Source organism: Palaemon carinicauda, chromosome 38 (genome assembly GCF_036898095.1).
Source record: "Palaemon carinicauda isolate YSFRI2023 chromosome 38, ASM3689809v2, whole genome shotgun sequence".
Taxonomy (NCBI): Eukaryota; Metazoa; Arthropoda; class Malacostraca; order Decapoda; family Palaemonidae; genus Palaemon; species Palaemon carinicauda.
Window position 1 is genome coordinate 2,419,030 of NC_090762.1, and position 17,074 is coordinate 2,436,103.

The 17,074-nt window shown below is 33.1% G+C and overlaps 1 protein-coding gene across 2 annotated transcripts in view; it reads left to right on the top strand.

The window, feature by feature from the left end:
* The first annotated feature begins 13,514 nt into the window (after window positions 1-13,514).
* LOC137630375 (mpv17-like protein) overlaps window positions 13,515-17,074 on the top strand; it is a 48,275-nt gene continuing 44,715 nt past the window's right edge. For both annotated transcript variants that reach the window (XM_068361813.1, XM_068361812.1), the window contains exon 1: window positions 13,515-13,714. The gene's annotated coding sequence lies outside the window, so the exon portion shown is untranslated. The remainder of the gene's footprint in view (window positions 13,715-17,074) is intronic.

The following is a 17,074-nucleotide window of genomic DNA, read 5'->3' on the forward strand; positions in this document are numbered from 1 at the left end:
TTATAGAATACATGTAAGATTTGGACCCTTAAAAACAAAGAATCATCTGGAATTATGCAAATTATAGCATACATGTAAGATTTGGACCCTTAAAAACAAAGAATCATCTGGAATTACGCAAATTATAGCATATATGTAAGATTTGGACCCTTAAAAACAAAGAATCATCTGGAATTACGCAAATTATAGAATACATGTAAGATTTGGACCCTTAAAAACAAAGAATCATCTGGAATTACGCAAATTATAGAATACATGTAAGATTTGGACCCTTAAAAACAAAGAATCATCTGGAATTATGCAAATTATAGCATACATGTAAGATTTGGACCCTTAAAAACAAAGAATCATCTGGAATTATGCAAATTTTAGCATATATGTAAGATTTGGACCCTTAAAAACAAAGAATCATCTGGAATTACGCAAATTATAGCATACATGTAAGATTTGGACCCTTAAAAACAAAGAATCATCTGGAATTACGCAAATTATAGAATACATGTAAGATTTGGACCCTTAAAAACAAAGAATCATCTGGAATTATGCAAATTATAGCATACATGTAAGATTTGGACCCTTAAAAACAAAGAATCATCTGGAATTACGCAAATTTAGAATAAAACAAAGAATCATCTGGAATTACGCAAATTTTAGAATACATGTAAGATTCGGACCATTAAAAACAAAGAATCATCTGGAATTATGCAAATTATAGAATACATGTAAGATTTGGACCCTTAAAAACAAAGAATCATCTGGAATTACGCAAATTATAGAATATATGTAAGATTCGGACCCTTAAAAACAAAGAATCATCTGGAATTACGTAAAATTTAGCATACATGTAAGATTTGGACCCTTAAAAACAAAGAATCATCTGGGTTTACGCAAATTATAGAATACATGTAAGATTTGGACCCTTAAAAACAAAGAATCATCTGGAATTACGCAAATTATAGCATACATGTAGTATTTGGACCCTTAAAAACAAAGAATCATCTGGAATTACGCAAATTTTAGAATACATGTAAGATTCGGACCCTTAAAAACAAAGAATCATCTGGAATTACGCAAATTATAGCATACATGTAAGATTCGGACCCTTAAAAACAAAGAATCATCTGGGTTTACGCAAATTATAGAATACATGTAAGATTTGGACCCTTAAAAACAAAGAATCATCTGGGTTTACGCAAATTATAGAATACATGTAAGATTTGGACCCTTAAAAACAAAGAATCATCTGGGTTTACGCAAATTATAGAATACATGTAAGATTCGGACCCTTAAAAACAAAGAATCATCTGGAATTACGCAAATTATAGCATACATGTAAGATTCGGACCCTTAAAAACAAAGAATCATCTGGGTTTACGCAAATTATAGAATACATGTAAGATTCGGACCCTTAAAAACAAAGAATCATCTGGAATTACGCAAATTATAGAATACTTGTAAGATTCGGACCCTTAAAAACAAAGATTCATCTGGGTTTACGCAAATTTTAGCATACATGTAAGATTTGCACCCTTAAAAACAAAGAATCATCTGGAAATACGCAAATATTAGCATACATGTAAGATTTGGACCCTTAAAAACAAAGAATCATCTAGAAATACGCAAATTATAGCATACATGTAAGATTTGGACCCTTAAAAACAAAGAATCATCTGGAAATACGCAAATTATAGCATACATGTAAGATTTGGACCCTTAAAAACAAAGAATCATCTGGAATTACGCAAATTATAGCATACATGTAGTATTTGGACCCTTAAAAACAAAGAATCATCTGGAATTACGCAAATTTTAGAATACATGTAAGATTCGGACCCTTAAAAACAAAGAATCATCTGGAATTACGCAAATTATAGCATACATGTAAGATTCGGACCCTTAAAAACAAAGAATCATCTGGAATTACGCAAATTATAGCATACATGTAAGATTCGGACCCTTAAAAACAAAGAATCATCTGGAATTACGCAAATTATAGAATACATGTAAGATTCGGACCCTTAAAAACAAAGAATCATCTGGAATTACGCAAATTATGGAATACATGTAAGATTCGGACCCTTAAAAACAAAGAATCATCTGGAATTACGCAAATTATGGAATACATGTAAGATTCGGACCCTTAAAAACAAAGAATCATCTGGAATTACGCAAATTATGGAATACATGTAAGATTCGGACCCTTAAAAACAAAGAATCATCTGGAATTACGCAAATTATGGAATACATGTAAGATTCGGACCGTTAAAAACAAAGAATCATCTGGAATTACGCAAATTATGGAATACATGTAAGATTCGGACCGTTAAAAACAAAGCATCATCTTGGATTAGGCAAATTATGGAATACATGCAAGATTCGGACCGTTAAAAACAAAGCATCATCTTGGATTAGGCAAATTATGGAATACATGCAAGATTCGGACCGTTAAAAACAAAGCATCATCTTGGATTAGGCAAATTATGGAATACATGTAAGATTTGGACCCTTAAAAACAAAGAATCATCTGGAATTACGCAAATTATAGAATACATGTAAGATTTGGACCCTTAAAAACAAAGAATCATCTGGAATTACGCATATTATAGAATACATGTAAGATTTGGACCCTTAAAAACAAAGAATCATCTGGAATTATGCAAATTATAGCATACATGTAAGATTTGGACCCTTAAAAACAAAGAATCATCTGGAATTACGCAAATTTAGAATAAAACAAAGAATCATCTGGAATTACGCAAATTTTAGAATACATGTAAGATTCGGACCATTAAAAACAAAGAATCATCTGGAATTATGCAAATTATAGAATACATGTAAGATTTGGACCCTTAAAAACAAAGAATCATCTGGAATTACGCAAATTATAGAATACATGTAAGATTCGGACCCTTAAAAACAAAGAATCATCTGGAATTACGTAAAATTTAGCATACATGTAAGATTTGGACCCTTAAAAACAAAGAATCATCTGGGTTTACGCAAATTATAGAATACATGTAAGATTTGGACCCTTAAAAACAAAGAATCATCTGGAATTACGCAAATTATAGCATACATGTAGTATTTGGACCCTTAAAAACAAAGAATCATCTGGAATTACGCAAATTTTAGAATACATGTAAGATTCGGACCCTTAAAAACAAAGAATCATCTGGAATTACGCAAATTATAGCATACATGTAAGATTCGGACCCTTAAAAACAAAGAATCATCTGGGTTTACGCAAATTATAGAATACATGTAAGATTTGGACCCTTAAAAACAAAGAATCATCTGGGTTTACGCAAATTATAGAATACATGTAAGATTTGGACCCTTAAAAACAAAGAATCATCTGGGTTTACGCAAATTATAGAATACATGTAAGATTCGGACCCTTAAAAACAAAGAATCATCTGGAATTACGCAAATTATAGCATACATGTAAGATTCGGACCCTTAAAAACAAAGAATCATCTGGGTTTACGCAAATTATAGAATACATGTAAGATTCGGACCCTTAAAAACAAAGAATCATCTGGAATTACGCAAATTATAGAATACTTGTAAGATTCGGACCCTTAAAAACAAAGATTCATCTGGGTTTACGCAAATTTTAGCATACATGTAAGATTTGCACCCTTAAAAACAAAGAATCATCTGGAAATACGCAAATTTTAGCATACATGTAAGATTTGGACCCTTAAAAACAAAGAATCATCTAGAAATACGCAAATTATAGCATACATGTAAGATTTGGACCCTTAAAAACAAAGAATCATCTGGAAATACGCAAATTATAGCATACATGTAAGATTTGGACCCTTAAAAACAAAGAATCATCTGGAATTACGCAAATTATAGCATACATGTAGTATTTGGACCCTTAAAAACAAAGAATCATCTGGAATTACGCAAATTTTAGCATACATGTAAGATTCGGACCCTTAAAAACAAAGAATCATCTGGAATTACGCAAATTATAGCATACATGTAAGATTCGGACCCTTAAAAACAAAGAATCATCTGGAATTACGCAAATTATAGCATACATGTAAGATTCGGACCCTTAAAAACAAAGAATCATCTGGAATTACGCAAATTATAGAATACATGTAAGATTCGGACCCTTAAAAACAAAGAATCATCTGGAATTACGCAAATTATGGAATACATGTAAGATTCGGACCCTTAAAAACAAAGAATCATCTGGAATTACGCAAATTATGGAATACATGTAAGATTCGGACCCTTAAAAACAAAGAATCATCTGGAATTACGCAAATTATGGAATACATGTAAGATTCGGACCCTTAAAAACAAAGAATCATCTGGAATTACGCAAATTATGGAATACATGTAAGATTCGGACCCTTAAAAACAAAGAATCATCTGGAATTACGCAAATTATGGAATACATGTAAGATTCGGACCGTTAAAAACAAAGAATCATCTGGAATTACGCAAATTATGGAATACATGTAAGATTCGGACCGTTAAAAACAAAGCATCATCTTGGATTAGGCAAATTATGGAATACATGCAAGATTCGGACCGTTAAAAACAAAGCATCATCTTGGATTAGGCAAATTATGGAATACATGCAAGATTCGGACCGTTAAAAACAAAGCATCATCTTGGATTAGGCAAATTATGGAATACATGCAAGATTCGGACCATTAAAAACAAAGCATCATCTGGAATTCGCAAATTATGGAATACATGCAAGATTCGGACCATTAAAAACAAAGCATCATCTGGAATTCGCCAATTATGGAATACATGCAAGATTTGGACCGTTAAAAACAAAGCATCATCTGGAATTACGCAAATTATGGAATACATGCAAGATTTGGACCGTTAAAAACAAAGCATCATCTGGAATTACGCAAATTATGGAATACATGCAAGATTCGGACCATTAAAAACAAAGAATCATCTGGAATTACGCAAATTATAGAATACATGCAAGATTCGGACCCTTAAAAACAAAGAATCATCTGGGTTTACGTAAATTATAGAATACATGCAAGATTCGGACCCTTAAAAACAAAGAATCATCTGGGTTTACGCAAATTATAGAATACATGTAAGATTCGGACCCTTAAAAACAAAGAATCATCTGGGTTTACGCAAATTATAGAATACATGTAAGATTCGGACCCTTAAAAACAAAGAATCATCTGGGTTTACGCAAACTATAGAATACATGTAAGATTTGGACCATTAAAAACAAAATCATCTGGAATTAAACAAACTATAGAATACATGTAAGATTCGGACCATTAAACACAAAGAATCATCTGGAATTACGCAAATTATAGAATACATGTAAGATTTAGACCATTAAAGACAAAGTATCATCTGGGTTATGCAAATTATAGAATACATGCAATATTCGGACCATTGAAAACAGAATATCATCTGTGATTACGCAAATTATAGAATACGAATAAGATTTGGACAAAAAAAATCATCTGGGATAACGCTAACTATAGAATACAAGTAAAATTTGGACAAAAAAAATTATCTGGAATTACGCAAATAATAGAATACATATAACATTTGGACCATTATAAACAAAACATCATCTGGTATTACCCAAATTATAGAATACACGCAAGATTGGACCATTAAAAACAAAATAGTATCTTTGATTATGCTAATTATGGAATAGGCTACATATAAGATTTGGACTTTTAAAAATAATATATCATTTGGGATTATGGAAATTATAGAATACAAGTAATATATGGACCATTAAAAGCTAAGTATCATCTGGGATTACGTAAATCATAGAATATTTGTAAGATTTGGACAATCAAAAGCAAAGTATCATCTGGGAATACATAAATTATAGAATGCACGTAATATTTCGACCATTAAAAGCAAAGTATTATCTGGGATTACGTAAATTATGGGATATATATAAGATTTGGACCATTAAAAGCAAAGAATCATCTGGCGTCTCTCTCTCTCTCTCTAAATTACACACACACACACACACATATATATATATATATATATATATATATATATATATATATATATATATATATATATATATATATATATATAATTATTTTATTATGTTAATGCAAAATTCCTTTAGCATTCATTTTCTATTTCTTTAATTTTCAGATCAACGTCTCCCTACCTAACCTACCAACAACCCACCGTCTCTTTATACACAAACATTTTATATAGCCTACATGCAGAATGTCGTCATGGCAAAAGAGTTTAAACAAATCGTTGTTATAGCCATAAAAATCGCGTCACTCTACTATGTAGCTTCCTTTACTATATACCAACTATATAAGATACCACTTTCAAATACCACATGGATGGGAAATATTTGAAAGAGACGCATCTTTGATGGTTGTTTTGGCGTGGGTAGAGGTAAACGACCATACTAGGCCCACCCTGGACAGACTAAAAAGACCAGGAGAATATGTATATATAAAAAAAAATGCCAGATTATTCGGTGTGTGTGTAGGCAAAGGGAAAATGAACCATAACCAAAAGTTTTCACAAGCTCAAACTAATCAATTTATAGCCAGCTGACCACAGTCTGTACCAAGAAATGATGGAGCATCATGTGTCATCTTTAAGACCAAACATACTAATGCCTACTTGAAGCAATAGCCTACAACGGAGGCCATGACACTTGAGAAATGTTTTCCATTGCCCTCTCAACAAGGCTTTTCAGCCCTTTACATTACGCCCATGATCGCGCCCTTTCATCTATTAACCCCTTTTAACGTTTACTCCATAATGCAAGGGTTAATTTGAATTAAACATGGCCATTGAATTAAATAACACGGCTCCAATGAGGGCTATATGGCCAATACTACATTCATACACCGGTGTGACGGTCTGAACGATCCCCCGGTCTCAGAATTCTCCTTGATAATCTGTGCATACAAGGTTGAAGTCTTATTTTCCTGTAATGTTAGCGTGCGCAGCTCAACGTTACCGCTTGCCAGTACATACGAGCTTGATGTTTTATTTCCATGCGAGCGAAACGAGATAATGGCGGAAAAAAACTATTATACAATGTCAAGGAGAATTCTGAGACCGGGGGATCGTTCAGACCGTCACACCTGGCAATTAACTAAATTAACTAAAAATGTTCATACATATAGGCCTAGCCATTCCGTTTTTGGATTATTATCTAATCTACTTGATTTTTTTGGCCTAATAGCTTATTCTGATTCTTCTACATAGTACAAATAAAGGGTTTATATTTGGGATGGGCTAGTTTAGGCCTATGTCAAAATACAATACCAATTTACTTTGTAAATTACTCTGCTATTCTTAAAAGCGAAACCCACCTTATTTAAATACATTTCCTTCATCTTAAGTTCATACTGAAGTCAAGTTTTCTGACATATTACAACTTTTAATTCAGAACCTACCTTCATTAACCAATGCTTCCTCGCTATAGCTTCATTTTCGATTGTCCACAGTCAAAAGTTTCTGTATTTCGTACAGTAATTCAAGAAAACTGGATCCTCCATACACTAGACTTTCGCACTCATAAATTACACTATATGATTGTCAAATTACAATCAAGTAGGTTGATAGGCTAGCGAGCTACATGCCGCCATTGCAGGTGGAACAAGTCAACACTAGTCACTGGTGTTTTCTTCAGTGTTGACATCAGGGTTGCCAGGTTTTCTAAATGAGAAAAGGTCAATTTCTAATCAACAGAGGCTTTAAAAGGTCAACCCATTAATAGAGAAAGGTCAAAAATATAGTATTTAAGGGCCGGCTTTTTTCATATTACTAAAGGCCAACCTATTTAAATATAGAAGGTCAAATTTGAGTTTTTTTTGGCCGGAAAAAAGGCCGAACTGGCAACCCTGGTTGACATGAGCTTTCTCCTAATTTATCGTACAAAGGCTTCAAAATTATGTTTTTTCCTATGGTATTATCGTACATGCTAATATTTGCATTGACTACAGTACAATATATATATATATATATATATATATATATATATATATATATATATATATATATATATATATATATATATATATATATATATATATTATATACATAATTATATATATATATATATATATATATATATATATATATATATATATATATATATATATATATATATATATATATATATATAGAGAGAGAGAGAGAGAGAGAGAGAGAGAGAGAGAGAGAGAGAGAGAGAGAGAGAGAGAGAGAGAGAGAGAGAGAGAATACTATAAGATACATTTTATTATTCCACATAAACTGAGACAAAATAAAATGAACAATTTCCTTTGGATAAACCTAGACTTACTTCACATCAAAATGGACAAAACTGAAATAAGCATTTCCTTCAGCTATACTCGTGCTTTACCTCAAAACAGACAAAATAAAAATGTTACTGTCCTTCAGATGTATCCATACATAATATATCAATGGAAAATAAATGCTTTCTTAAGAGATTTTTACAACGTGAATTGTATTTTTTGTACAGAATTTAATAGCATAGTATTAATACTCTTCATCATCTAGTACTTTTTTAAACAAAAGTTTGCTATTTCTAATACGAGCTCTCATGTCACTTAAATTGTAAGTTCAAATTCTCTACATTCTCCCTCGTCTTTTATACATTCAGTTGTTATAGCTCAATTTATTATTGAAGTATTCAGTCAGTTTTATGTTTTTCGAACAAATCTACTTCATATTCAAATAAGCTAATGGTAATCGGTAAAGAAAGATTGCCTACGGCAATGCCCCAAGTAACCCTCCCTCCCACTCGCTCTCTTTCCACAGTAATATTGTCCCTTGGGATTTTTACTTTTTTTTTGTCAGTAAAAGACAAATAATTAATAAATATATATATATATAGTGCCAAAGGGTCAAATTATCGTACGTGTACGATATATATCGTACATTTGGCAACACTGGTTTTGTTTTCCCGCTTAAAAGTTTTCCCGTGACGTCACCTTACTACCATCTTTTGAATCTTATATATAACCAATAAATCGAGGTTGAAACTTGAAAGTCTCGTTGAATTATTTTACTAAATAAAAAAAATGTCAAAACCTCGTTTATTCTCCATCACATATAATGTTACCTGCTAGTCATTACCAGGTACATCTTTGCCGTCATGCGCAGTGACGTCACCTTACTACCATCTTTTGAATCTTATATATAACCAATAAATCATGGTTGAAACTTGAAAGTCTCATTGAATTATTTTACTAAATAAAAAAAAAATGTCAAAACCTAGTTTATCGTCCATCAAATAATGTTACTTGCGAGTCATTACCAGGTACACCTTTGACGTCATGCGCAGTGACGTCACCTTCCTACCATCTTTTGAATCTTATATATAACCAATAAATCGTGGTTGAAACTTGAAAGTCTCATTGAACTATTTTACTAAATAAAAAAAAAATATCATAACCTGGTTTATCCTCCATCAAACCTAATGTTACCTGCGAGTCATTACCAGGTACATCTTTGCCGTCATGCGCAGTGACGTCATCTTGCTACCCTCCTTTGAATCTTATATATAACCAATAAATTTATTTATTTTAATTTGAATGTCTTATTGGTATATTCTATTTAAATGTATATCATTGGAGGTAAAGTTTTGCCAAATTTAATTCAGGATTTCAATATTATTTATAAACTGATGAATAATGAGTTTCACTGTAGGCCTATATTCTACCATATGGTCTAAAAAACAGTTTAGGCGAAAGGAGTATAAATGAATCGGTGTCTTTTGGTTTCACAAAATGTATTTGGTACATAAAATAAAAAAATAAAAAAAAAACTGATGCAGATTAGGCTGCTTACTGGTCCTATCACACAAGGAAGTCCTGTCTGTGGTTTACGGGACCTATAGGCCTAAGATCTGATTGTCGTATACAATCATAGTTATTTAAGAGTGTTACAGTGTATTTGGCGTTAAAAGTTTCTTTTTGAAAGCCTTAATATCTTCATTCTTTTGTATGTCTAGTGGGAGCTGGCTATATAGTCTTAGGGCAGTATAACTGTATATTTGAAAGCTCTTGAACCTGCTGTACAGCAAACATACATCTTTGTTTCAATAACTTAAAACCACCTGTAATGAGGGTAACAAAGGTAAAAATTCTCATTATTATTATTATTATTATTACTATTATTATTATTATTATTATAGGCAGCGTCAGCGTGTCAATTCCGGAACTTCCTGCAAAATCAGAATAGGCCTACATATGAACCAAAACGTCAGATGGAAAACCTAAACCCTCGCTGTGGTGCACAGCAGTACCCTATAAGCCCAAGGGTCCAATGGGGAAAATGTCCCAGCGAGGAAAGGAAACAGATAGAATAGTTTTCCAGAGTGCACCCTCAAGCAAGCGAACTATATCTAAATTAAGACAATGGAACAACATGTAGTCTACAGAGGTAACGGCATTATTCAAGGCTAAAAGACAATTTTTTGGTGTCATTCTAGAAGAATTGCTTACAATGATTTTTTAAAAAAAAATCTCGACTACCTTTACCAAGTGGGCAGTAGCACTTATTTAAATGTTGTTACTATTCTTAAAATATTCTATTTTTCCTTGCTTCCTTTCCTCACTGAGCTATTTTCCCTGTTGGGGCCCCTGGGCTTATAGCATCCTGCTTTTCCAACTAGGGTTGTAGCTTAGCATTTAATAATAATAATAATAATAATAATAATTATAGTGCAATGGTTAATCCCTTAAAGGGGAAATAAATCTTCGGTTATCTTAATGTTTGGGGCATGAGGAATGAGAATTGTGTAAAGAATATGCAAGACTATTTTAGCTTTAATAGGAAGCCAGTGTAGTGTAGTATAGTTAGTCTAAAAGTAATCCTTTCTATTACATGTTATTCAAGCAGCGTTTCCAATGTGATATCCAGCTATGAAAGGTTAAAGGTGCCCAACCACAGCAGTGGCCTCCTCGACAAACAGCTTAAATTCACGGTCCATGTTGGGAATCGATCTGCTGCCATGCAAATGCTAGGCGAACTCGTTACCACTGTTACTTGTCGGGAGCCTAGTGCATTATTTATTTGAGCACTGAGAGAGAAATTACCAACAAGTGACATACCTTGGTCACGAACTCTTAGATATCAGGGCAGAGGTGTTAATAATATTTATAAGGATGTCACTTAAGTTTCTTAATTTGATTTCCTATTAGGATGTCATCCAATTTCCTTAATTTGATTTCCTTTCTTACCACTATATATTCAATTTTATTTTCATTTAGTTTTATTTGTTTAATCGTCATGCATTCCCTAACATGGATAGGAACGTGGTTTAAAATTTACGGTAGTAAAATTATGTATTGCAAATTATTCAAACTTGACTTCATATCTCTGTGGCACTGAAGCCTCTCGTAAAATCGCTTCGATAATGAGTATTTGGCGATTATTCCGGATTACCGGGTATGATACTTTAAAATCTATCATTCTGGCAATGATAATAGCAATTCCCTAATATCGCAAGAGGGTCTGCCCCTCTCTTTTATTCTTCTGTACTTCTCTTTCTCCCTATTTCCTTAATCTTTCCCATCCCGAGTACCTGCCTTTGATTGTATCCAGGGGTACTCTTCCTTTCCCCATATTCCCCACTTCCCTATTCTTATTCTTATTATTATTATTATAATGGACTATCATTCTAAATACTGAAGAATATATGTGATAATCAGAACTTGTAGGCTCTGTACATCACATGACTTACAATTGTAATAGGTTTAGGGAAACAACTCTTTAAATAAAGTAATGTAATATGAAGAAAAAATAGCCCTTAAAATAAAGTAATTTGATGAAAACAGCCCATGAATTAAAGTAATTTGCAAATAATTGTCAATTCCAAGGTAGCATAGCATTTCTTGTAATAGGACTAGGGAAACAACTCTTTAAATAAAGTAAGTAATGTAATATGAAGAAAAAATAGCCCTTAGAATAAAGTAATTTGATTAAAACAGCCCATGAATTAAAGTAATTTGCAAATAATTGTGATAATCAGATCTTGTAGGCTCTGTAGATCACATGACTTACAATTGTAATAGGTTTAGGGAAACAACTCTTTAAATAAAGTAAGTAATGTAATATGAAGAAAAAATAGCCCTTAAGATAAAGTAATTTGATGAAAACAGCCTATGAATTAAAGTAATTTTGCAATAATTGTCAATTCCATAGCATTTCCTGATGACTTACATTTGTAATAGGACTAGGGAAATAACTATCAAATAAAGTAAGTAATGTAATATGAAGAAAAAATAGCCCTTAGAATAAAGTAATTTGATGAAAACAGCCCATGAATTAAAGTAATTTGCAAATAATTGTCAATTCCATAGCATTTCCTGATGACTTACATTTGTAATAGGACTAGGGAAACAACTCTTTAAATAAAGTAAGTAATGTAATATGAAGAAAAAATAGCCCTTAGAATAAAGTAATTTGATGAAAACAGCCTATGAATTAAAGTAATTTTGCAAATAATTGTCAATTCCAAGGTAGCATAGCATTTCTTGTAATAGGACTAGGGAAACAACTCTTTAAATAAAGTAAGTAATGTAATATGAAGAAAAAATAGCCCTTAGAATAAAGTAATTTGATGAAAACAGCCCATGAATTAAAGTAATTTGCAAATAATTGTCAATTCCAAGGTAGCATAGCATTTCTTGTAATAGGACTAGGGAAATAACTATCAAATAAAGTAAGTAATGTAATATGAAGAAAAAATAGCCCTTAGAATAAAGTAATTTGATGAAAACAACCCATAAATTAAAGTAATTTGATGAAAACAGCCCATGAATTAAAGTAATTTGATGAAAACAGCCCATGAATTAAAGTAATTTGATGAAAACAGCCCTTAAAATAAAGTAATTTGATGAAAACAGCCTATGAATTAAAGTAATTTGATGAAAACAGCCCATGAATTAAAGTAATTTGATGAAAACAGCCCTTAAAATAAAGTAATTTGATGAAAACAGCCCTTAAAATAAAGTAATTTGATGAAAACAGCCTATGAATTAAAGTAATTTGATGAAAACAACCCATAAATTAAAGTAATTTGATGAAAACAGCCCTTAAAATAAAGTAATTTGATGAAAACAGCCTATGAATTAAAGTAATTTGATGAAAACAGCCCATGAATTAAAGTAATTTGATGAAAACAGCCCTTAAAATAAAGTAATTTGATGAAAACAGCCCATGAATTAAAGTAATTTGATGAAAACAGCCCATGAATTAAAGTAATTTGATGAAAACAGCCCATGAATTAAAGTAATTTGATGAAAACAGCCCATGAATTAAAGTAATTTGATGAAAACAGCCCATGAATTAAAGTAATTTGATGAAAACAGCCCATGAATTAAAGTAATTTGCAAATAATTGTCAATTCCAAGGTAGCATAGCATAGAACGAAAGAGGAGGACTTTACAAAGATTGTTCCTACTAATACTACTACTTTAGCTCTGGAGCCTAAATGTAAATCTGAAAATTTCGTAAACAAGAAAGAAGGAATAGAGAAAAGAAAAGAATATATCTATCAAATGTGGAAAAAAAGAGAGAAGAAAATAAAAGAATTAGAATAAAGAAGAAAACCAAGGAGGTGCCGATGGAAAGGCAAATCCCTCCGCCCAACAACAAGAACAAGAACAAGAACAAGAACAAGAACAAGAACTCCCTTGTTAGCTTGTTACACAATTTGAAGGTGCCAGGAATTTTAAAGGTAGGAAGATTTCATTGGAAAGAGATAGGAATTAATTATATATTGTATAGATTTAGCTTAGGCCTAAAGAATTATAACATGCGACTGGGAACCGGTAGATTATAGCTGCCTAGGCCTAGACCAATAAGCCAAGATTTCATTGGAAAGCGATAGGAATTAATTATATGTTGTGTAGATTTAGCATAGGTCTAAAGAATTATAACAAATGCGACTGGGAACCGGTAGATGATAGCTGCCTAGGCCTAGACCAATAAGTTTAGCATAGGCCTAAAGAAGTATAACGAATAAGACTGGCAACCGGTAGATTATAGCTGCCTAGGCCTAGACCAATAAGCCAAGATTTCATTGGAAAGCGATAGGAATTAATTATATGTTGTGTAGATTTAGCATAGGTCTAAAGAATTATAACAAATGCGACTGGGAACCGGTAGATGATAGCTGCCTAGGCCTAGACCAATAAGTTTAGCATAGGCCTAAAGAAGTATAACGAATAAGACTGGCAACCGGTAGATTATAGCTGCCTAGGCCTAGACCAATAAGCCAAGATTTCATTGGAAAGAGATAGGAATTAATTATATGTTGTGTAGATTTAGCATAGGCCTAAAGAATTATAACGAATAAGACTGGCAACCGGTAGATTATAGCTGCCTAGGCCTAGACCAATAAGTTTAGCATAGGCCTAAAGAAGTATAACGAATAAGACTGGCAACAGGTAGATTATAGCTGCCTAGGCCTAGACCAATAAGTTTAGCATAGGCCTAAAGATTTATAAGAAATGCGACTGGGAACCGGTAGATTATAGCTGCCTAGGCCTAGACCAATAAGCCAACATATATACAGTAATTTCGTGGCGAGTGGCAATTTTCGTAAGCACTATTATTTAGAAAGATCCACAAAGCAGCAACAGATAATTAAGTTAATCTTCTCCCTACTGCTTTAATGGGAAATGTAGTCTTAGAGTATATTGAGGATATGGCGGTCTAAGGGTGGTTAAGTAGGCAAGGATATGGGGAGCCTTTGTACATTAGCGGCCAGTTCCTCCCATGTGTTCAAGGATGGACACCAGCTAACCTACACTTCCTACCCCCCAACCTAACCTACATGCCATGTCCTTACTTGCCTAACAGGGGTTAGCACCCCCCTGTGATCCCCTTTACACTGCCGTATTCTTAGTCAGCCGTCATCCTACATACAGGTGGCCGCTATTATACATACACCCCGGATATGGTTCCTAGGTTACGTTAGATGGTGTTTTTTTGTTTGCTCACCATTCAAAACGTAGTTTTTCAGTTGGCTTTTTCAATTTTATGTCTACAATTTGTGCTTTTATGAATATTTGAGCACATTTTAAATACTAATGGGGTTGCCAATACCAACTACAAATGCTCCTGGTTAAATTCAGTATGTTGGGAAAAATCAATTTACTGATTTTGTACTACAGTAAGCTGAAACCAGGTGAGAAACTGGGAATTTTGTATTGTATTACATGGTGTGATTTCGCACAGGAAATATATGATTTCCTTTAGCAAATAATGTGATTTAACCGAATTTGATGATCATTTCAATCGGAAACAAACAGATCAACCAATTTGGTTAACTTCAAGTTGACGAATTGGTTGATGTTATTACGGATGAAATGAATGTGAAAACCTGTTAAATCACGTTATCTACTATAGGAAATCATATATTTCCTGTGCGAAAATCACACAATGTAATACAATACAAATGTATCATATAAATATTAACACTGTTGACTTATATATTGAGTTAAAATATTTAAACAACAGATGTACTGAGGACGATAACATTAGCAACGTTACCAATGGTTGACAGAACTACCAACGATGACGAATGGTACACAGTGTTACCAACGACACGATGTCATTACTAGAGATAGAAATGCTAAATATTTCCATACGTAAACTAAATAATTTTTCCATATAACTATTACACAATAAATAAAGAGTATCAAAAGGTCACAGAACCTAACAAACCCACCTAACCTTGCCTAGAAGTACCCCGGTCACAAAACACATATAATAAGAATTGGGGAATGACTTACCTTGATTCACAGTACTACCAACGGTGACGAATGGTACACAGAACTACCAACGACACGATGTCATTACTAGTGGTAGAAATGCTAAATATTTCCATAGGTATATTAAGTAATTTTTCCATATAACTGTTACACAATATATAAAAAGTACAGAAAGGCCACAGAACCTAACAAACCCACCTAACCTTGCCTAGAAGTACCCCGGTCACAAAACACGTATAATGACTATTGAGGAATGACTTACTTTTATGAAGAAAACGTCGAAACTTGTTGGACACGGAAGGAAGAGACTGACGGATTAACTTCTATGACTGGGATATGGATGGATGGGGGTCATCGGGGTCTTGTGGGTAGGTCCATTGTCTGTTGTTGTAAAGGAGGGTAGAGGCGACTGGCAGTAATGAAAAAGTGGTGGAGTAACGTATGTTGTGGATAGTAGTGGGTAAAAAAGAACCTGGAAAAATATTGCTTGAAATATTCAGTCTTGATTCCAGGTCTCTGAACCCACTCCTTCATTTCTCTCCAGAGACGTTCTATATTTTGAGTATGGATGGTTGGGTCTAGGGGGTCAACGAAATGTTCCGAATGATTAATAGACTTATGAACGTAACCAATTTCCGATAGTGAGTTGTATGCAGACCACTTATCACTGATAATAATACTACCAGGTTTGATATACTTCTGGATGAGGGGAATTAGAGTAGCAGCATCTCGTTTAGTAGAAAGGGGGGGAACTAAAGGGATAATGAAAATTTTCTTGGACACACGCTCAATACTGTACCCCCAAAGACCCATATGGCACTTAACGGTCTACCACAGTTGTATTTAGCTTTACAAAAATGAGTTTCGTCTATTTCAACAGTAACTCCATTACCACCAATCGCCTCTTGATTATCGAAGAAGTATTCGGTAACCTCCGAACAGAAACTTCTCCAATCCACACTAGTTTTCGAAGATATGTCGATACCATCCATGAGGGTCTCATGGTTCGAATGTTTATGCAAAAAGTGGTTGGCACATAATATTATCTTCCATGGGGGTAGACGACTTTTATCCAAAAAAGTACCTTTATAGGCAGTAACGGTATAACCACAACGACGTTTCTTCTTAGTTTTACGAATGATGGATTCAGAAGAGCAATAAAACACATGAATGTCTTCCCTATAAGATAAAAGAGACCGGCATTTGGGGCAGTTTAAACGCTGAGAAATAACGTTGTGAGATTTAAGAAAATGCTCAACATTACTTGAAGTATCAAAAAAATCACCATGGAATTGAGCCACTGCTTTTAGGTACGGAAT